Source organism: Tupaia chinensis, unplaced genomic scaffold, assembly GCF_000334495.1.
Source record: "Tupaia chinensis unplaced genomic scaffold, TupChi_1.0 Scaffold139457_1, whole genome shotgun sequence".
Taxonomy (NCBI): domain Eukaryota; kingdom Metazoa; phylum Chordata; class Mammalia; order Scandentia; family Tupaiidae; genus Tupaia; species Tupaia belangeri.
In genome coordinates this window covers 2,377,067-2,399,364 of record NW_006199342.1, presented here as the reverse complement: position 1 = coordinate 2,399,364, position 22,298 = coordinate 2,377,067, and the positions used below count along the sequence as shown (strand labels likewise).

At 38.0% G+C, this 22,298-nt stretch overlaps 1 pseudogene; it reads left to right on the top strand.

Moving 5' to 3' along the window:
- The first annotated feature begins 227 nt into the window (after nt 1–227).
- On the top strand, nt 228–566 carry LOC102474186 (protein FAM32A pseudogene; annotated as a pseudogene).
- Nucleotides 567–22,298: the final 21,732 nt, after the last annotated feature.

The window sequence follows — 22,298 nt, the reverse complement described above, 5'->3', positions numbered from 1 at the left end:
TAATTTCATATTCCTGGAGTAGTCATTGTATCCCCGAGCGTTGCAGTTTTCTATAAGTTTGCTGTGGCTGAACCAAGGAAGAGTACATATGCAAACTTCTACAGAAATTATGATTCCATGGAAGATTTTTGAAGAGATGAGGAATACTGGTATCTTTCAGAGTACTTGTAATTTTGGAATATAAAGAATGTCATGGGAGTCTACTCGGTAAACTAGGCACAGGCGTCATGGCAGACTACGAGTAGGTCCAGAAGGGGCCCCTGAAGCTAAAAGGTGTAGCAGAGCTTGGTGTGACCAAACGGGAGAAGAAAAAGAAGGACAAAGACAAGGAGAAGCTGCTGGAAGCAATAGGGACGAGCAAAAAGAACAAGGAGGAGAAATGGTGCGGCCTGGACAAGTGGACCCTGGCCCAGGCGGCCTTCGAGAAGATGCAGGAGAAGTGGCAAATGGAAAGGATCCTGAAAAAATCATTGAAAACCCACAAGCAGAGAGTAGAGGACTTCAACAGACACCTGGATACTCTGACAGAGCATTATGACATTCCCAAAGTCAGCTGGAGGAAGTAGCCTCCTGGCTCTGGGTGTGGACAGCATTATGACATTCCCAAAGTCAGCTGGAGAGGAAGTAGCCTCCTGGCTCTGGGTGTGGAGTGGCACCAAGGGGAAGCAGAAGGAGATGCCAGGATTATGTTGGGCCCCTTTATAATTTTCTAGAAATACTTTTCTGTACACGGATCCTTGCATCTTCTGCCAGGACAGCATTTTTCAAAGCCTTGTACCCTCATTCTGGAACTTGATTAAAAGCAAGATGGTCCTTTCATTCCATTTTGGTTTCTCAGGAACACATACAAGATACGTCATTTTCGGCCAGCAGGTGGCAAGGATGTTGAAGTGGCTGGATCTCACATGGACGTCTACGTGGTTTGAGTCCTGGACCTGATGGCTTGAAAAACACTCCAGGCTCATGTGCGTGCATGCCCAAAATCCCAAAAAGAAAACGGAGAAGGGATTGTGGCGTGGCCATCCCCCCAGGGGGTGGTTTCTCACCACTCCCCACCCTTTACTTACGTCTCTGTCAAATGCACACATCCTTTGGCAAGCTAGTAAAAGAAGGCTTTTTAGTTTGGACTGGAAAGTTGTGTGTTTATCCAGAGGTTAAGATTGTTTCTGTGTTAGTGCTATATAAGAATGTTTTTATGCCCGAGGTGCCTCTTACACACTTAAAGTAACCAGTTGTTGTTTGCCTGGATGAGTCAGACTCCAAGGATAAGCAGCTGATGCTGATGTGACCTGTAAAGGGGAGTCCCCAAGGATAAGCAGCTGATGCTGGTGTGACCTGCAATGGGCAGTCCCCTGCTAGACCCAGCATGGGCCACCCTTCCAAGCTCCCTCTAGCTTGGGGCTTCTGCTATTCTGTGTAGGCCCTGGGGGAAACCACTTACAGCTCATGGCCTTCAGACTGGTCCCCTCAACCTGGGTGGTAGAACCACCACCACAGGCAAGCACGGAACATCTACCTAGTCTCCTTGAGCCCATGGCCAGCAGGTGGTCCCTTCCTCCAATTCACTCCTTCCAGACATGTCTATTGCCATGGCAGACATTACTAGTCGATCCCAACATTCTTTGTAGCAGAACCCAGACACAGCTTGCCTCCCAACCCTTAGCCTGGGGCTCCAAGCCAATTTATTCAGAAGTGGCACGTTTGACATTACTGGACTAAGGACACCACAGGTTGACACAGCCAGAGCACAGCCCCGCATAGACATGGGTCCTGTCCATTGGGAAGGTCCATGTTGAAGGGCTAAAAAGCTGGAATAGGGCCATGTGTATCCGTTGAGAATCACTGCGTACACTGCTGGGACATATAGTCTCGGCTGACGCAGAACTTGAAAGAACCACAAAGTCAGAAGAGAAAAAGCGAGTGTTGGGTTTGGGGCCATTACACATGAGTCTTAAAAAAAAAAAAAAAAAAAGAAAAGAAAAAAAAAAAAAAGAAAAGAAAAGAAAAAAAGAATGTCATGGGATTTGTGCCATGTTCCTGAACTATGAAACATGAATACATGGGCTAAATAATAGTTTATCTTGATAAATAAATACTGTAGATAGAAAAGTGTGGAACAGAAATTCGAGACAGAGTGCATAGGAAACTGGCAGGGTGAATGAATCCTCACTGAGTAGCTATGTGTACCCCTTTTACTCTGCTTCCAATTTATTCCAGGTGAGTCACAGAAAGTGAGTTCAGTTTCTCTATCCTCTCTTCCTTTCGTGGAAGGCATGGAGGCACACTGGCGATGGGGCAGCTAAAGAAATTGGAAGCAGCCTGTATTGTTGCATCAAGGCTGGGAGGGCAGCTACGAAGGAGAATCCACTCACTTTCACTGGACTTGAGGTGTGAAAGAAACAATCCTTTAATGTACTGAGCTACTAAGATTTCAGACTTACTTTCTTATCCAGCACAGCTTGGAAATAACTGGCTAATACAATCTAGTCAAAAGATAACAAGGAAGGCAGAACAGTGATGCAAAGGAGAGGAAAATTTCAATAAACAATTGTCAGGAGTTTGTAACTGAGTGTGGAGATAAGGAAAAGAGGACACAGAGTTGGTTCTACATATCAGACCGAGCAACAATGCATGATCTGGCGCCATTAAAATCAAAACACAGAAGCAGAATACGGTATTAAATTATATTGCATTATTTTACTTGTAAAAAAGTACTTTGCACAGTACCGACTACATAATAATACAATAAATTTTTTTTCCTTCTATTCTTTCAATTAAAAATCAGTTTTGGGCCAGCAGGTGGCTTGGTGGTGAAGTTGCTAGACTCCCACGTGGCTGACCACAGTTTGAGTCTCTAACCTGGAGGCTTGCATTCTCACTTTCTCTCTCTCTCTCTGTCTGGTGAGCACACATGCCCCACAGCCAATTAAATAACAATAATAATTATAATAAATGCAGTTAAAGAAATAATTCTTAAAAAATTAGTTTATGTGCCATGTAAGACAATGATCAAAAGGTAAATTTTTCTTAAATCCTTTCCAAATGATTACTATAAAACTAATAATTAGTCTTCCTTAAAAATTGGAAATCAAAAAATGGAGGGACCAGCAGTTGGTATAATGGCTATGTTGCTAGATTCCCATGTAGTTGACTGCAGTTTGAGTCTTGGACCTGGTGGCTTAAACTCACGCCAGGTGCGTGTACGTGCCCAACATCCTGAGAGGAGAATGGAGGAGAAGGGATTGCGGCCTGGGCATCCCCCGGGGGATGATTTCTCGCTTTCTGTCTCTCTTTCTGGTGAGTGCACATGCCCTATAGCAAAAAGAAACCAAACCAAAACAAAACAAAACCTCTACCAAAAAAAAAAATTGGAACATACACAAAAACAAGGGAAAATCATTCATAATACTAACCTTGTCTATGAAGTGTCTGTATCTTTAGTAAATTCGAGACTTTCATCCAGCTGACACCTACTGAACTGCTTAACGATTGCCCAGATGCTCCTTGTGGAGTTTACAGCAAGCATCCTGGACCTTGCTTGCTTCTGATCTGCTCTCTCTGCTCGTATTTAACAGAATCAGGAACTGGAAGGTAGGCCAGCCTGGAACAAGATCAGAAATGGTGGTCAGTTGGCCTCCTGAGCCTAATGAGTTCTACCTGGATCCATGGAATGCACCAGGAACCTAGACCCAGTTCTCAAGATCTGTTCACTGCCAGAGGATCTGTGCAACCCAGATACAACCCTTGTGAACAGGGTAACTTATTTTCTACTTTTTTCATATGCTTGAGATTATATTGTATATTAAATCCTGAAACTTATTTTTGCTAAATTTCTTGCCATAACATACTTTGCGTGACATACTACTACATGTATTTAGTACTTTTTATAGAAAGGACAAAGGATAATCTATTGTTAATATTTTGTATTAAATAAATTAAAAATTTATTTAATTAATTTTATTAATTATTATTATTTTTAATTTTCCATAGGGCATGTGCTCTCACCAGGGAGACACACACACACACACACACACACACACACACACACACACACACACAGAGACAGAGAGAGAGAGAAAGAGATAGAGAAGAAAAGTGAGAAAGCAAACCTGCCAGGTCTTGGACTCCAGTGCCTTAAACACCATACTACCTGCTGACTCCTGTAGTTAGTATTTTTATTTATGTTATATGCTATCCTGGTTATGCAGTATCACTAAAAAACATTTAAATGGGATATGGGAAAATTAAAACCAAAATTAATTGTCCATTCATAAGAATCGGTGCTCAGCAAACTGATTATACATTCAAAATTATTTTGATGTGTATTTGCAGTGAATATTACTTACCATGAATCTGCATTAAAATTATTATTCAATTCAATATAATAATTATTCAGTGAAAACCTGAAGATCCCAAGATGTTAATTTTCTTAATGATTTTGCACATTCATTTTGTATCAGACAAATGTATTAATAGTCATGGTGAATGTAGGATTCATTGACTTTTATTAAGCACTTCTAATTTGCCAAGAACTGTATACATGATAGGAGACAGTCTGTTTATTTTCAAGGTGCTTTTTTAAGATAGAATTAATAAAGACAGCTTGAGCAAGGCTGGCACAGTGCCAGGTTTTAATAAGGCTGTCACTCTTATCCTTTTTCCAGATGGGGAGGAGAGGGCAGCTGACATGCACTGCTTGGGGATGTGGGAAGAGAGCACAGGTGAGAGAGTGTGCACCTCCTCCCTGTATGCAGCTTCCTCAGCTGTCATCGCTTCTTCAGGAAAGTCATTTGTCTGAGCCTATGTAGTCATTCAGAGGACTCTTCACTGTGGCTCACTTCAAGATGACTTTGCAAAATTGAGAAACTCTGGAAAGGAGGCTGGCTGAGTTTGGTCTTGGCCAGAGCTGAGTGGCAGACGGCAGGCCACAGGCAGCAGGAGGCTTGACTGTGCCTAGTGCCTCTGGGTAATCCTGGACAGCAAGGAGATGCTCTGATAGCAATGGAATTCTGTTTTTTTTCTCATTGACCCCTTAGTTTGCCAGATGGTGTTTTTCCCCTGAATAACCTCATTCACAGCTGTCTTTCATTAATTCCCAAAGGTTTAGCTCTGTGGTTTACACTACAGTTCCAAACTCTTACCTTTACCTGTATTAATGTCTTTGTTTCTTGCTTAAGGGTGTCTCCCTCAGTACTCAACTAGATAACAAAAACCTTCTCTCTCCTCATGTTTGAAGGCAAGAGCCTTAGATTTCAGCTGTTTGGGCTTTGGTTCTTGAACCAAAGTCCTTCTACTTCAATACTAAGACCTTGGACAAGACTTAAACTCTTACAACCTGATTCCACTTCTGTAAAATGAAAAGAAAAATAACAGGGAGCTGGATGGTGGGGCAATGGTGAAATGCAATGTTCTGTGAGACCAAGCCTGGGGAAGTTCTAGCTTCACATCCAGAGACCTCCCTTAGGCCACCTAGCATGGTGCATTCTCTGGTATCTAGGACCGACTGACTCTGGGGGTAGATTGCAGTGTCTGGATCCTTTTGAAGGTGCTATATTTCTCTCTATCACTTCTGCTCATAGAAGAAATAACTAAATAAATAAACAGAACAAAAAGAAAATGCCCCACAATTTTTTAAATAATTATTTGATTTAACTTTATTTATTTATTTTTTAATTTGACCAGAGAGGGGCAGAGTGAGAGAGAGAGAGAAACAGAGAGAGAGAGACAGAGAGAAAGTGAGAAAGCAAGTCACCAGGTCTAGGATTCAAACCACAGTCAGCTATGTGGGAGTCCAGCGCCCTTAACCAACACACTACCTGCTGACCCATGGCCAACATTTTTTTTTAATAAAGAAAATAATAATCACAACAACCATTACTTCTTACTATACTTACCCTTTTTAAGATCCTGGCTTTGGGAACCAGCAGTTGGCGTAATGGCTATGTCGCTGGACTCCCACGTAGTCGACCGCGGTTCGTGTCCCGGACCCGGTGGCTTAAAACTCACGCTGGGCGCGTGTGCGTATGTGCCCAAGATCCCGAGAGGAGAATGGAGGAGAAGGGATTGTGGCGTGACAATCCCCCCTGGGGGGTGATTTCTCGCTTTCTGTCTCTATGTCTTTCTCTGTCTGTCTGGCGAGTGCACGCGCCCTACAGTGAAAATCTCTCAAAAAAAAAAAAAAAAAAAAAAGATCCTGGCTTTGAGATTCTGAATTACTCAAAAGAAAAGTAAGTTATAAATCATTGGGAGAGTTCACTAATTTTATTTTTTCTGAGAAAGATTTTGCTACAGGGCACATGTGCTTGTCAGAGAGACAGAAAGCAAGAAATCACCCCTCCCTCCCCCGGGGAGATGGCCATGCTGCAATTACTTCTCCTCCATTCTCTCAGGATTCTAGGCATACATGTATACACACACGGTGTGAGTTTTAAGCCACTAGGTCTGGACTCGAACCATGGTTGACTACGTGGGAGTCTAGTGACATAACCATTATGCCATCTGTTGGTCCAGAGTTCACTAATACTTCAGAGATGGGAGATAAGTAATGACTGCTCCAGGCTCACACAGAGGGAAAACAAATTGTAAGCATTCTATTGATGCATTCCTACCTGATGGAACAATCTTCTTTACACGCTTTCCTCCTTCATTCCTCCCCACTAGATAATAAGAGGCATTTTCTGAGGAATTTCAGCAAACGGGAAGTTACTTCCATTCTGTAGTGAAGTTCATCTCTGTACTGTGGGACAGGCAGTAAGTCTACCAGCTACCTCAGTTTTACATATTAGTGAGAGTAAAGGCAATGGTGCTCAGTTCCACCAGATGGTCACAGAATACTAGACAGGGAAGTTTCAGGAAGTAGGATAATCAGTTAATTGAGACAGCAAAAAGGACAAGAATAAAGGAAACATGAGGGTACTCAAGGCTACATCACCTTGAAAAATTCAGGGCCACTCAGATTTTGTACATATAACCCTCTGTACTGTCTTCAGCAATATTGTCAGGTCCACAACTTGGGCACAAAGAAAAATTTCAAAGTTTTTTCTATTAGGTTTGTGCCAAATTCACTGGAATTTAAGACCTTTCATAATGATTGCAATGACTCAGCAGTAGCAGCAATCTGAACCTTTCTATCACTCAACTCTTCAACATCTGCTTATAAATGTTAAGTGACAAATACCACAGTGCCTGGCGCATTGTGAATGTTCAGGAAATGTTACTTCTTGTAATAAAAATAATTACAAACATCATATGCATCATTGGATACTGCCACACACAAAGAATGGCTTCTTTACATGTTTGATAACCTAGTCAAATTATTCTTGCATCCTCACTTATATTATTACCAATAAATAGAATCAACACAACTCACCCACCTGACATTTCCTAAAAACCAAACGTAAGCTATCCTGATCATCAACGATAGCCCCTTAACCTTGAGCTACAAAGAAATTTGATAGAACTATGTGGTAATTTTGTACTGTGATTGTCTTCAATAAAACCAGTATACTCTGTTTCTCCTTTCTCTTGGTTTTTACAAGGAGTTGGATACTTTTTGTATTTCTCATCTTAATCAGAGTTGAGCACATTTGCTAGAAGGGAGAGAGCTGGTCAGTACAAACTGTGTGAGCGAGGAATCCTTGGTGACACACTTTTAGGTGGACCTTGACCCAAGTATAGTTGAAAGTTTTTTTTTTTTTTTCCCCATGCCAGAGAGTAATTTATTATCTCTGTTTATCTTTGGAAGGTAGGAATCTGAGCATGGAAAAGTAGAGAGGAAGGCTTCAGAAATATGTTTAATGTAAGGTCTGCAGATCTCTGGAAATAGATGTTTCTGTGAGTAAATGTGGAGTAGCATCAACAGAAACCATACAAATAAACAAACAAACAAACAAAAACAAAAACAAAAAACCCAAAAAACCAACCAGCTTTTCTCACACCTTTTCCGTCCATCTACTGTCTAGTCTAGCAAGTATGGCCGTACCATTTGGGACTAGGCCAGGAGAGGGAGTGGTTAGTAGCCCTCTACATCTTTGCAGATAGATGACCCTATTTCACATATTGAAGTATGTGAGTACAGTATCAGATAGACAGATTAGTCATTAGTCACTTTCACAGCTTAGGCTGTGTGTTCAACTTCTAAGTAGTTTTCTCTTCACAGTTTTCTCACTGCTGCTGTGGCTATAAAATTGAAATGCAAGCCATAGAAAATCAAACAGAGCAAGATTTACATGTTCTAGAATCAAGATCCAGTCGCTCCTTTTTATTTACTTCACTCAAAGGGCTTTGATGAGGGATGTTTTGATGACTGTCTCTCTGAACAGTTGAAACATTCATATAAATGATTGTTCTACAACTTTCAAGAAAATTCTGTCATTCCAGCTCACAAGTTCTTTTTACCAAGCTCTAATTACATAAATTGTTATATAAACAGATGTCTTTTATACTCAAGTCTATTTCACTTGGGAACTATAATTTTTCTGAGTTCATATGCCAGTGGGCTAAAAGAAACATCTTTTGATGTTACCAAGGAATGTTTTTACATTGTCAGGATGTGAGCAGAAAAGCATTCCTCCATCAGGCTTCTTTGCCTTCATGCTTCAAGAAACAGAGAGAAAAGAACCAGAACAGAGAGCATACTACAAGCCTCAGTTCAATCCTAATGGAACTCTTTATGTTGATTAAATTAATTATTTTTTTCTAAAGTATACACTTTTGTCAATGGCTCTTTTACAACCACAATAAAGACAATAGTATATTGAAAAAATTTCCTATGCAGAGTTTTATTTCATCTTTATAAAACAGTCATGAAATTGAGAGAGTATGAACTATGGTCTTATCCACTACGCAAAACTCATCTCTTCAGACCTCTGAACTAACACTCATTCATTCATTCACAAGTACATAAAACAGTATTTTAAAGTGTCCACTACATGCCAGGTACTGTTTCTGTTCTTACAAAATGATGAATAAACAGATGCAAACACTGCTATCTTAGTTTTTTATTGTGTTGTTAAATCGAAACACATGAGAATGTGTGATTTATAAAGAATAGAGGTTTATTTGACTTATGATTCTAGTGCCTGGAAAGTCCAAAGTCATGGGGTCCATAAAGGCTGACTTCTGGTGCTATATCACAACACAGCAATGGAAGAAGAGAGGAAAGCAGGTATGCACAAAGAGAGAGGAAACAGAATTCTCCATTTCTTTTTTGTCTTTCCCACACCTCAAGCCAACTGGAGGGTGTATCCCAGTTAAGCTTCACCTTGGAGGTTTTGCCACCTCCCAAAGCCTTTGCATGGGGGCAAACTTCTGGAAGATAAAAATTTTGGGGGACAATCCTTTATTCAAACTGTAGTTAATGCTCTTAAGAAACTTAAATTCTTGTTGAGAAGACAGAAATTAGGGAACCAGCAGTTAGCGTAATGGGTATGTCGCTGGACTCCTATGTAGTCGACCGCAGTTCACGTCTCGGACCTGGTGGCTTAAAACTCACGCCGGGTGTGTGTGCGTGTGTGCCCAACATCCCGAGAGGAGAATGGAGGAGAAGGGATTGCGGCGTGACCATCCCCCCTGGGGGGTGATTTCTCTCTTTTTGTCTCTCTGTCTCTCTCTGTCTGGCGAGCACACACACCCTATAGCAAAAAAACCTTACCAAAAAAAAAAGAATTAAAAAAAAAGACAGACGTTAATCAATTAATGACAAAATTTGATCATTATAAGCCATGGTAAGCTTATGATTTTAAAGTATAAGAATATATTGAAGTACTAAGGAGGATCTCGCAGGAAATGAACTTTAAACATACACTGAGAATGTTAATCTGCATAGGACAGAATGAGTACAGCAAGATGAGCAAAGAGGCAGGGGCTAGATGTCAGATTGTGAAAAGTCTTGTATGCTGTCTCAAGACTGTATAAAGAATGGAGAGGTAAGATATTTGTGGGACACAGATATGGTTTATTATCTGTTGATGAGGATGTGTATAGTATTCTCAACTGGACTGAGATGTATATCATGCTGGGTAAAGTCTGTTTACAATCTAAATGATGTATTGCAGTCGATTGTATAAATAATAATAATAAAGAAAAATAACATAAAAAAAGACTGCATACCATGAGAATCTTTTTCATCACTCTGAGACCAGTATGAGAACATTACACACTTCATTCCAAAAAGAATAGTGATCAAATTTGTATTTTTCAAAGTTAAGTCTGACTATAATGTAAAGGATCAGCAGGAGAAGTCCCAGTGAATGAGAGAGATGAGCTGGGACATGCTGTACACTTGGTTTCTGTGGGACGCAAGATTAGAGTTTGAACTGTGTCTTGTAGTGAGAGTTTAGATATGTTGACAGATTTTAAAGACATTTAGAAGATGAATTTATAGCTGAGTGTCCTCCGCATCTCCCATCTCAAGCACTCAGAGTCATCTTCGGGAAAAGCCCCCAAACTCTAGTCTGCTACAGCTGACAGTCCAGCTGCTTCTCTTGGAGCAACCTCTCAAGAATGCTCTAGTTGAAGACCCAGGTCCTCAGTGCAGTTGCTGCCTTGATCTACATAGTGATAGATACTTATGAACACTGTTGATTGTATAAATAATAATAATAAAGAAAAAAAACATAAAAAAGACTGTATACCATGGGAAATTATTTCATCACTCTGAGACCAGTATGAGAACATTACACACTTCATTCCAAAAAGAATAGTGATCAGATTTGTATTTTTCAAAGTTAAGTCTGACTATAATGTAAAGGATCAGCAGGAGAAGTCCAAAGCTCACCCAAAGCTCACGGGGATGAAATTTCTTGACTCCTTGGCCCCAAATCTGTGTACTTTTCTAGAAAGATGTCATCCTACCATTTTCTCTATTCTAGGGATATATATATCCCTTTGCTTAATCATGGTTAACACAGGCTTCTGTGGTCTGGCTCCCTTCACCCTTCCTCTGTGCCAGAATCTATACTTCACTCCATGTATTAGTCCATTTACTGTAAGCAATTTTAGCTCTGCCTACTTCTTTCCCCACAGTTTATAACTCACTCACTTCTCTTCCTGGCTGCTGGCCTGTCTCACACCTGTCCTGCCTGCCAAGGCCAGGAGTTCATACTTTCTGTCTCCTTTCTTACAATCCACTCTTTCTCAATTTCCCATCACTTCACTTACGAGCACATAGACCTCAAATCCAGTTTATTATCATCAGTACATTTTTAGAATAATCTCTTAGTAGCATTTGATATTACTAAGTACCTCCTCTTTTTAAAACTTCTCTTTGCGTTTCTATCACACTATTCTTCCCTGGTTGCCTTTCTTCTCAAGCTTTATACATTTTTCTATTATACTTCCTTTACTGGCCCAAGGTTGGATCCCAGGTAACCTTTTATCCTCATACTGTCGTAAGTGCTAGAGATTACCCCATAACCCTGTCTACTGAAGCTTTGACATCACACACAAGCTAGTATCTCCTTATGGGAGATAGTCAGAGAGAAGTTTTGGAATATACCTCACTCCTCAGTGCTGGAATTTTTTTTTTCCTAATAAACTAGACTTTCAAAAATCTAAGTATATCGTTGCTGTTAAAATAGTTTCTATGAGGTTTAAAGTTCTAACATGCAGAAGTCATTACTAGATGTGTGAGATACCTTGAAAACAAGCTAGAGATGAAGGGTTTGATCATGGTGTTAGCTGGAATGGCATGAAAGATAAATTAAGTAGGAAGTGAAGAAATGATTAAAAGCTAGTGTTCTTAAGATTGTTGTGTGGAAATATGTCCTCAGACACCCTTATTTACCATTACAACTTGTTTTTGACTGATGTGGAATTGCTTGCTTTTGTTTTTCTCTGGAGTTCTAATCCAAAGTCACCCTGAAACATAACAACAAATTTACCCCTGGATGATTGACTTCCTTAACAGTTTGAGGTCTTTTTAGTCCTTACTTTCAGGTAAGAAAATGAATGAAACAATACCACCGGTTGTATTTAAGTCTTCACAGAAATGATGGATTGATGATTCTCTTGCCTTTTTAAATTCCAATCTCAAAAAATAAGAGGGAAAAAGACCCTTAAGTTTCTGCGTTATTTTTAAAGGGAAGAAAACCAAATTAGCTACCTTTGTTCAAAAAAGGTGTGGAAACTTTCTTCCAGTAACAGCCAATCAAAGATTAAGTTACCTGAGTTTGTTGAAAGCCAAGTGTTGCTGGAGGAATCAAACATGGACCAGTTAGCCACTTGGCTTCCATGCAACAGCACAAGTTTCAACACCAGACAGTAGGTTGACCTCAACGATCTGCCAAGCTACTTACAACTTTAGGAAACAGGTTCAAATAATAAGCATATTCGGTGATAAAAAACACTGATTTACTTTTTCTTTTTAAAGAAGAAACTTTGATGAGCATGTTTTTGTCTATATTCTCTTCTAATTAACATCGTGCCAGTACTCTATCAGTATATAGGAAATAAATTGATGACAGTTGCTCTAGCTAAGAGAAGGATATCTCCTAAGGTGCCTGTCAAGAAATAAACATAGTTTTATTTCTCACGGGATTGTCTATGCATTGCCAAGTAACCCCATTCAGACATTTCTTTTCACATTTGCCCTTGAAGCTGTTTCTTCGAGCCACAGCAAAAGGATGGCTATAATTTAAGACATAAATAATCAATGCAATGAAACAAAGTATGGATGAGTGAAAAATGGAGAGCTGAAAGCTGACCGTAGTATTAATGCTGATCTAAAACAAAAAATGGGTTCTCCTTGTATTTTCTGTATTTTCTAACTTCAGTAAATTTCTGCTTTAAATTGCTGAATGTCACTTTTTTTATTTTTTGAAGAAAGCCTTTTCTCCTAGTATAGATGAGGTTTTCACGCGTTGTGCTTACAATGAGCCAGAGCGCCTCATTTTGTTTAAGTAAAGATTGTATGGAGTGCTTTTTTTCTTTCATTTATACTAGGAAGAATTACTTTTATTTCAATAGAGACTTTTCATTGGTTCCCATGGACCAGTAGCTAATATTGCACCTTTTAGAAGCCTTTTGTTTTTGTCATTTACACACTGTAATGAAAAGTACATCATCAAGGAAAACTCCCTTTAAAAACCTGCCATATTTTGAAACATTAATGTGATCATTATATTCACCATGTAGAAGACATTTTTAAGTTCATTGAACATATTAAAATTTCCAAAATGGTTTCTTTTAAGTCTTAATGTTAAAGCTGGGAAAAACTGCCAAATGATGTTGTGTTAAATAATATTTATTATTACTACCTTAGCTAATAGTGCTACTTGAAATCACAGTGAATCTGAAATTATCTTTTGCATATTCTGTACTATTCTGTTTTCTAGAAGAAAATGTAAATGTGCACACAAAATGCAGACACTCTATCAATTGAGGTTTATAGCTCCCCTGAGAAAAAGAGGATGAGAAACATGTTCGTCAGTTTTTCACAGTCTTTTCTTACAGGGAATGTAGATTATCCTACTGCCTTTGTGAATGACCATGATGTGGTCCTTATTTATTTTTTCATCCAGATATATTACTTATGGCCTAATTACATTATTTATTACAAAACTGAAGCATCAAACTTATTTAGAAACTAGACAATTTTTTTTTTTGCCAGAAGAATAATGAATCTTAATCTTTTAATGATATTATATATTAGTTTTCTTTTTCTATAAGCTGCTTTTATTTGTTGACAAAATACAGTAACACTACTGGAAAGAATATCACAATATTATATTTTTATCTTAAAGGACAAACTTTCAGTGTTGATAATGGGATAAGCATGTTTGAATAGTTACCACAGTTGACTGCATCTGGATATTTCTGAAAAGTATAGAGAAGTCCTCGAATTTAAAAAAATATCTTAAAATACGTTTTAGATGAAAAAAAAACCATAAAAGTTCTGCTTATAATTTTACTTTCATCCACAATTACAGTATTTAAAACAAAATTCTATTCTGATGTTTTAAGCATCTAAATTTAGAATGCTAAAAACAGTTTTATCTGGGACCAGCAGATAGTGTAATGGTTATGTCTCTGGACTCCCACGTAGTCGAACATCATTCAGGTCCCAGACTCAGTGGCTTAAAACTCAAGCTGTGTGTGTGTGTATGTGTGCCCAGAATCCTGAGAGAAGAATGAAGAAGGGATTGCTGTATGGCCATCCCCTCTGGTGTGTGTGTGGGAGTGATTTCTTGCTTTCTGTCTTTCTGTCTCTCACGCCATATAGCAAAAATCTCTAGAATACAAAACAAAACAATTCTATAATTTCGGGGTTGGGGAACAAATACTCCCTTAACCTTGTTTCTTCGATGTAAACAGAAATCCAACAGAGGTCATTATTATTTAATACAACCAGTAAATGTATATTAATTATTCTTTCTGTATAATAAATTACCCCAAAACTTAGAGGCTTAAAATAACAAGCATTTATTATACCTTATGATTATTTTGTATCATGAATTTGGGAGCAACTGGGTAGAGTGGTTCTAAGTTAGAGTCCCTCATGAGATTATGGTCATTTGTTGGTCTGGGCTCAGTCATCTAAAGACTCGACTGGGTCTGAAGGATCCATTATCAAGCTGGCCTATTGGAGTGTACTATAAGGAAAATGTTATTTGTATTAGGCCCATGTAGTTCATTGCAGGTAGACCACCATCATCTTTCTGATAACAATTGCCCCTGCTCAGAAAAGCACTAAGCTCTAACCAACACCAATGGAGATGTTAACACTTCAGAGATATGAGCATTAAAAGATGTGTAGTATATGGGAATATCCTATTGCAATGCTTGACACAAAAGGTATTCAAATTTTTTTGGGGGGGAGAGATTCTTTTGATATAGGGCTTGTACCCTCATCGGAGAGACAGAGAGAGAGAAAGCAAAATCACCCCCAGGGGGATGGTCACACTGCAATCCCCTATCCTTCATTTTACTCTTGGGATCTTGGCACAAACACACACACACACACACGCACACACACACACACACACACACACACACATATCTGGAGTGAGTTTTAAGCCACTATGCCCAGACTCAAGCAGTGGTCGACTACGTGGGAGTCCAGTGACGTATTCATTATGCCTTCTGCAGTCCCCTTAGTTAGTGTTATTTATCTAACCTGTAAATAAATGATGAAATATTTGCATTTGCATTAATACAGAATACAAAATAAACTGATGAAACACACACACTCAAAGAATAATATTACTGAGTAAACATTCCTGATGAGATGAATCTAGCACTTAATAAGTTATAAAGGGGGGCTCCCTGGCATGCTTTACTTTATGGAACAGCCTATTTTATTCTCAAATTAGTGCAACATTCTGCAAAAAGGATCAGCCTGTGGCCTGGTGGTTAAGGTGGTTGGATGTGGCCAGCTGTGCCGTTTGAGTGCCATCCCTGGCAACTTTAAAAACATGCCAGGCATGCACAGCCCACAATCCCAACAGGAGAGAGAAATGGAGAAGAAGGGATTGTGACATGACCAAGACCAATCGGGGCTGAATTCTTTCTCTCTGTCTTTCACTCTTTGGTGAATACACATACTCTCTGGCAAAATAAAAAAAAAAAAGAAAAAGAAATAATCTTGGACTTTCTCCTCTGGCATATGACAGAATATTTTATCAGAAAATTTCCCAGCTTAAAAAACTAACTTGTACCTTAATTCAAAAATATAAAAAAAATAAAAATTTTATTCATATGCATATGACTCAGTAATTCTACTCCTAGGTAGATACCACTCAATTTTTAAACCAGATATCTGTGTGCCAATGTTCATTGCAGCATTATTCACAATAGCACAAAGGTAAAAATAACCAGTGTCTCCCAACAGGTGAGAAGGTAAACCTAATATGGTTTGTTTATGCACAATGAAAAATTATTCACCCATAAAAAGTAATAAATTTCCGATCAATGCTGCAAAGTGGATAAAACTTGAAAATGTTATTTTAAGGGGGGCCTAGCTCTCTTTTTAAAAAAAGGTTATTTATTTATTTCTTCAGAGGAAAAAAAATATATAGAGGGATTGAACAGGACAGGCACCCCAAATGGGCCTTTGTTCCACAGTTTGCCCCCAATTTCACTGGCCTGAATGACTGCAGTCTCATGTGTACCCAGCGTGCTCTGGGAGATCCTAAAAGGGGAACACTGGGCTGCCCTGGTGTACCCAGTTATGTTACTGCTGTGCCACTATCTAACCCCAATATGCCTGTGTCTGTCTCTCTGTCTTACTCTTGTGGAAGAAATAAATAAACTTTTAAAAAGTAGATAGATAGTTAGTGATGAAGATTGTATGACATTGTGAATGCAGTTAATACCTTAGTAATTGACATTATATATATATTTATATATATAATTGACATTATATTTTTTATAACAATAAAAAATAAATAAAGCCAATGTGGATAAAACTACAGGGAGAAGTGGACAACCCTTCATTATTGGGTGACGTCAACCTACTTTTATTAACAATTGAAGGACACACTTTCTTATTATGCATAGATGGTAAAGAGTCAGTGAAGATAGAAACTTAAATGGCATAAATAACAAGCTTGATTTTATAGACCTTTTTATAAAATAGCAATCTCAAATTAAGAAATAGATCTTCAAGTCAAGCACATAGGACATTCACAAAAAACTACCTCGCAGTTTGAGTTTCAGACCCAGTGGCTTGAAAAACGCACTAGGTACTTGCCTATGTGTGCCCAAAATCCTGAGAGGAAGGAGAGATGAAGAAGGCATTGGGACCAGCAGTTAGTGTAATGGCTTTGTCGCTGGACTCCCATGTAGTTGACTGCGGTTCGCGTTCCGGACCCGGTGGCTTAAAACTCACGCCGGGCGCGTGTGCATGCGTGCCCAAGATCCTGAGAGGAGAATGGAGAAGAGATTGCAGTATGGCCATTCCCTCCTGGGGGGTGATTTCTCACTTTCTTTCTCTCTGTCTCTCTCTGTCTGTCTGGCGAGCGCATGTGCCCTATAGCAAAAAAACCTCTCAAAAAAAAAAAAAAAAAAAAAGATGGGATTGCGGAGTGACCATTCTCCATGGGTGGTGATTTCTCGCTTTCCCACTGAATGCATGGCTCTCTGGCAAATTTAAAACAAACAAACAAAAGTTGACCATGAATCAGACTAAAAACAGACCGTAATAAGTTGCATAAAATCATTATCATACAGATAGATTATATTTATATAATAAACTTAGAACTAAAGAAACAAAACAAAGAAAATCTGCAGAATAGCAAATAATTTATGGTCAAAGTTGAAATAATAATACAAATTAAAAAGTGTTCATAATGTTCTAATAAATGTTTTTTACATATAAAATAAAATCCTAGGGTTCTTCAGAAGTAAATTGCTAACTGCTATAATATATTAGGTTGTTGGAAAAGTCATGATGTATTTTTTCTGTTTTTCTCTGCAAAAAACGCATCATGACTTTTCCACGACCCAATAGATGCTTATGTTAGAAAAGAAACACAGCAGCTATATTGATAAATTAGACAAAGGATGATCCAAACAAATCCCAAAAGTAAAAAGGATAGAAATAAAAAAGATAAAAGCATAAATTAGTAAAAATAGAAAATAAAAGAATAATAAAAATAAAACCATGAGTTGAACATTATAATGAAATAGATACATTCCTGGAAAGATTAATTAATAAAATGGAAAGCAGCACCAGATGCTCAGTATTGCAATAAAAAAGGGGAACATTTAATTACAGATACATAGTTTAAAACATGGTATATGAATACTATGAGTAACCAAAGCTCAGCAATTTTGGAAATTTAGGAAATGGAAAAATTCCATAAATAATATAATCCGTCAGACCTGCCTAAATCATCCTACAACCATTAAATAAATTGAGTTAATAGATAAAAACATTCCGACATCAAGATATCAGGTCCCGACAGGTTTACAGGTAAATTGCATTGACACTTAACATTATGATAACTCGTTCTATAGTGTCAGTAGAACTATGATACCAAATGAGGGTTTGTGTTTCTGCTATTGGCAGAAAAAGAATATCACCAGCTGGCCTGTTAACTAAGGGATATGAGAACTATGTGGTGCAGAACAAACCTCATCTATAGCTTGAGTCAAATATACATGGACCAGTCCAGATCAACTGACCACATCTGTGACTAACTACCCACACATATGTGATTAAAAAGAGATCACTAGTCGGACCTGTAGATGGCATAATGGTTGCGTTGTTGGACTCTCACATAGTTGACTGCAGTTTGAGTCCTGGATCTGGTGGCTTAAACTCATGTCAGGCACGCATGTGTGTGTACCTAAGATCCTGAGAGGAGAATGGAGGAAAAGGGATTGTAGTATGGCCATCCCCCCTGGGGGTGGTGGTGGCGATTTCTCTCTTTCTGTCTCTTTGTCTTTCTCTGTTTTTCTGGCAAGTGCATGTATCCTATAGCAAAGAGATCATTATTGTTTCAAGCTGGTGTTTTGAAGTGGTTTGTTCATGGCATCCTTTTATCAAAAGTTAACTCATTTACTGTTGATAAATCATTTAATAATATCTAGCAACTATTTGTACTAGACTATTAGTAAATTAGGAATAAAAAGAAATTTTCCTTTCTGAGTCATCTCTTTCTTCCAATAAATTACAGTAAGCATCATAAAAATGTGTACATTCATAATCCCTATTTGCTAGAAATTGCACTTCTGAGCAGTGTTCTAGGTAAACTGAACATGTGCACAAGAAGATACATGCAATAATTTTCAATAGCAATATTATTAATATTTTTAAAATCTAGAAGTAGCCCATTTTTCTTTAAGATGATAAATGCAAAAATAAATGGTTGAATATTCACACAATGGAATATTAAATAGCAGTGTGTATGACAACTGTAATAATATGTAACAACCCGGAGGAATCTTACCTAGATAGTACTAAGGATGATAGAATATTCAGGGCTACATACAGCATTAACTCATTTGTATAAATCTCAGAACATAAGTGTTCTTAATTTAATGTGGTTTCATAGTGGGGGGTTGCCATTATGATTATAATTCATATATTTGTAAAATATACCTATTTGTATCCACTAATATATAAAATATGGTAATATGAAATAAAATATGACATGTTTGCACCAGAATTACTCTATTATAATCACTTTAGCTGATAGGTGAATAAAATTTTATTAAACACACCTGATTTTAGTACTAGTAGGTGTTATATTGAACTTATGATATACAATATTGAAGTGATTTGAAGAATATTGTTTATGCATAGTGTTATACTTCATGATTATTTTTGCAATTGTAGAGATGTAAATGTCACCAAGCAAAACAGGTGATAGGAAATTTGAGGCTTTGAAATATTATGTCTTTCCTTATGAATGGCTGTTACATGGTCAGGAAGAATATGACAGTGTCTGTTTTCAATATTACTATTCAAAATGTTATAAAGACTGAAATATAAACAGGTCACACACACATATGTATGCATTGATTAAACAAGGATAAAATTATCATTTGTACACAACTTGATCATCTACCTAGAAAAATCTAAGCAAATAAGTGAAAGAAAACTATAATAAGATACTTACATACAAAATTCAGTACACATAGCTTTCTATGTAGGACAATAACCAATGAGAACCTACCAGGGAATAATATCCCAATCACAATAGCAACAAAAACCAAAAAAACAGTTAGAAATTAACCTAGCAGTAAATCTGAAACACTGTCAAGTAAAACAATATAAGATTTTTAAAAGGATATGTAAACCACCCTAAATAAATGCAAAGGCACAGTGTGTTTCTGGAAGAGAATAACCAACATTGTAAAGATGCTATTTTTCCCCAAGTTAATCTATAAATTTAATGCAATATCTTACAAAATTCTAGACAGACTATTTATGGAACTTGACAGATTTAGTCTGAAGTTCAACTGAAAAGAAAAATATAACAACTAAGAATATTTTAACCCTGATTACCCTTGAAGAGAGGAGGGTCAAGTATGTGTATACAGGAAGTGAACTAGGACTTCATTCTTTACATGTGTAAGATAAGAGTGTTTGAATTTTTGTTTTTTAATTTTTAAAAAGAATTATTTAATTTTATTTATCATTATTATTATTATTTAATTTGCTACAGATCCAATTTTTCCTACTCTGGTGAGCACATGAGCACACTAGAGTGAGATGAAAGAGGAACAGAGAGAGAGAGAGAAGAGAGAGAGATGAAAGGAGAGAGAGGAAAAGGAAAAAAAGCAAGCCACCAGATCTGGGACTCAAACCGTAGTCAGTCATGTGTGAGTCCAGAGTCCTAGCCGCCACACCTGCTGACCCTCCCCACCAGTCTGTATGCGGGAGACAACCTTTGGTCACACAGATTACTGAGTTCTGGCTGCACTGGCTGTCATTTCCACCTAAATACATGTTTCATCAGACATCTGTTAGGGTCATAGCTGAGTTGAATACCAAACTATATTTTAAGTTATGAGTAAGATGCATTGTTTTCTATTAGTTGCTAAGGTAGGTATATGGTGAAATATTTTCTATAAAAATGTTTATGAATGAGTAAGCTGGAAACACCTATTCATTTGAGAATTGATGAAAATGAGGGTCTTCTCCCTACAAAAAATATACTTATGTCTAAAAGTTTATATACAGTGTCTCTGCTTTAAATTTCCCATTTGATTTCATGCATAGAATGAATGACATTTATTATACAGGATTAATCCAACACCAGCTTCTTTGGTTTAGAGTACACTACCTAACTGGACATATTATCATTTTGCCTTTCTGATGGCCCAGAAATGTCCAAAAAACAAGACAAACTCTCGTAGCATAGGTTCATTTTTATGAATAAGCAACTATATATGAAACAATAAAACAACATCAATCTGCTTTTTTTTTGTTTGTTTGCTTATTTATTTGGGCCAGAAGAGAGAGAGAGAGAGAGAGAGAGAGAAAGAGAAAGAGAGAGACCACCTGGGTATTCATGCTGTTAGCCACTCTTAGTTTCAGCTGGCTCAGATCATGGACACACGTCTGGCATGCTCAGGAAAGTCTTGGGTTCAGTTGCATCACCATTATGAAACTGCCTGGCCCTGTTGGTATTTTAATAATAACTGAAATGCACTAAGTACTAGTGCCAAGCTCTCTTCTCACTGAGAGGAGACTGAGGGCCAGAGAAGTCAAGTAGCTTGTCCATGACCTCCTGGCTTAAAAATGGCAGAGCTGGGACTTACACCCAGTTTGGCTCTTGAGTTTTGATATGCACCTACATCCTGGCTTTAAGGTGATGAAGATTTTTTACAGGAAAATTGGTGGTGGTTGAGCTTCTTGGTTATTTTGGAAGATTCTTCCCCTTCTAAAGGTCCCTCTGAAATGATTATGTCAACTCCTCAAGAACCTGAGGTGCTTACGTGTAGCCAGAGCTCACTCTTGCCTAAACTCAACACTTTGTGAGAAGTAAGAAGAACCAACTTGGTTTTGCTTTGCTCACCATCTTTTTTGTTTGCTGATTTTTAGAGAACTTATTTATTCGGCCTTTTCCTGCTCCAGAAAGTCACTTTCAGTCTCCTCAGGAGGCCTTTTCTCTTCAGGTAATTAACAGTTTCTTTTCCTGATGTCACTGATCAAAACATATGGTGCTGGGTTTTCTAGTTTGTTGCTAAATCATTAAACCTCACAGTAACATTGTACATGTGAAGGGAGCCTAATTCAGAGCAGAAAAAGAATAGATTGTGTCTCTCCTCTAGTGTCATCATTTCTTTTCATGCATGGCTTTTCTCCTAGGCTGCTCGTACTTTGTTACACACAAACGGGCATTGCCTTTAAAAATTGCTCCTCAAATGCAAAATCCTCCCAGCTGCTCATATACATATGCATTCTCCAATCCTGACTGTATTGACTTCGGCACATTCAAAGCAGAGCTGAGCCCATCATCACTCACTTCAATCAAAGCCAAATGACTAAGATTTTTATATAAGGTCTGACTCATTGCCTGTGATGTTTGCTCAAACTGCTCAAATTAGGTAGGGGTATTTCTTTAGGCTAAAAATATTTTCCAGTCTTCTAAGTAGACTTAGATCTCATTTTAAAAGAAAGAGCATAGTTGATAAGGGTCAGGATCAGGAGAGAGATTTAAATGCATACTCTCTTAGACTGATGAACGAGGGGATTGTGAGAAAGGAGGCCATATTTCAGACAGAGCGTTTGATGGCTGATTAGAAAGGCCACTGCGTGGGAAATAAAACCCACTAATTACCATTTTTTCATTAATATTTTATGTAGATATCCTCCAGTTGGATATTTGATATACCAAATCTAC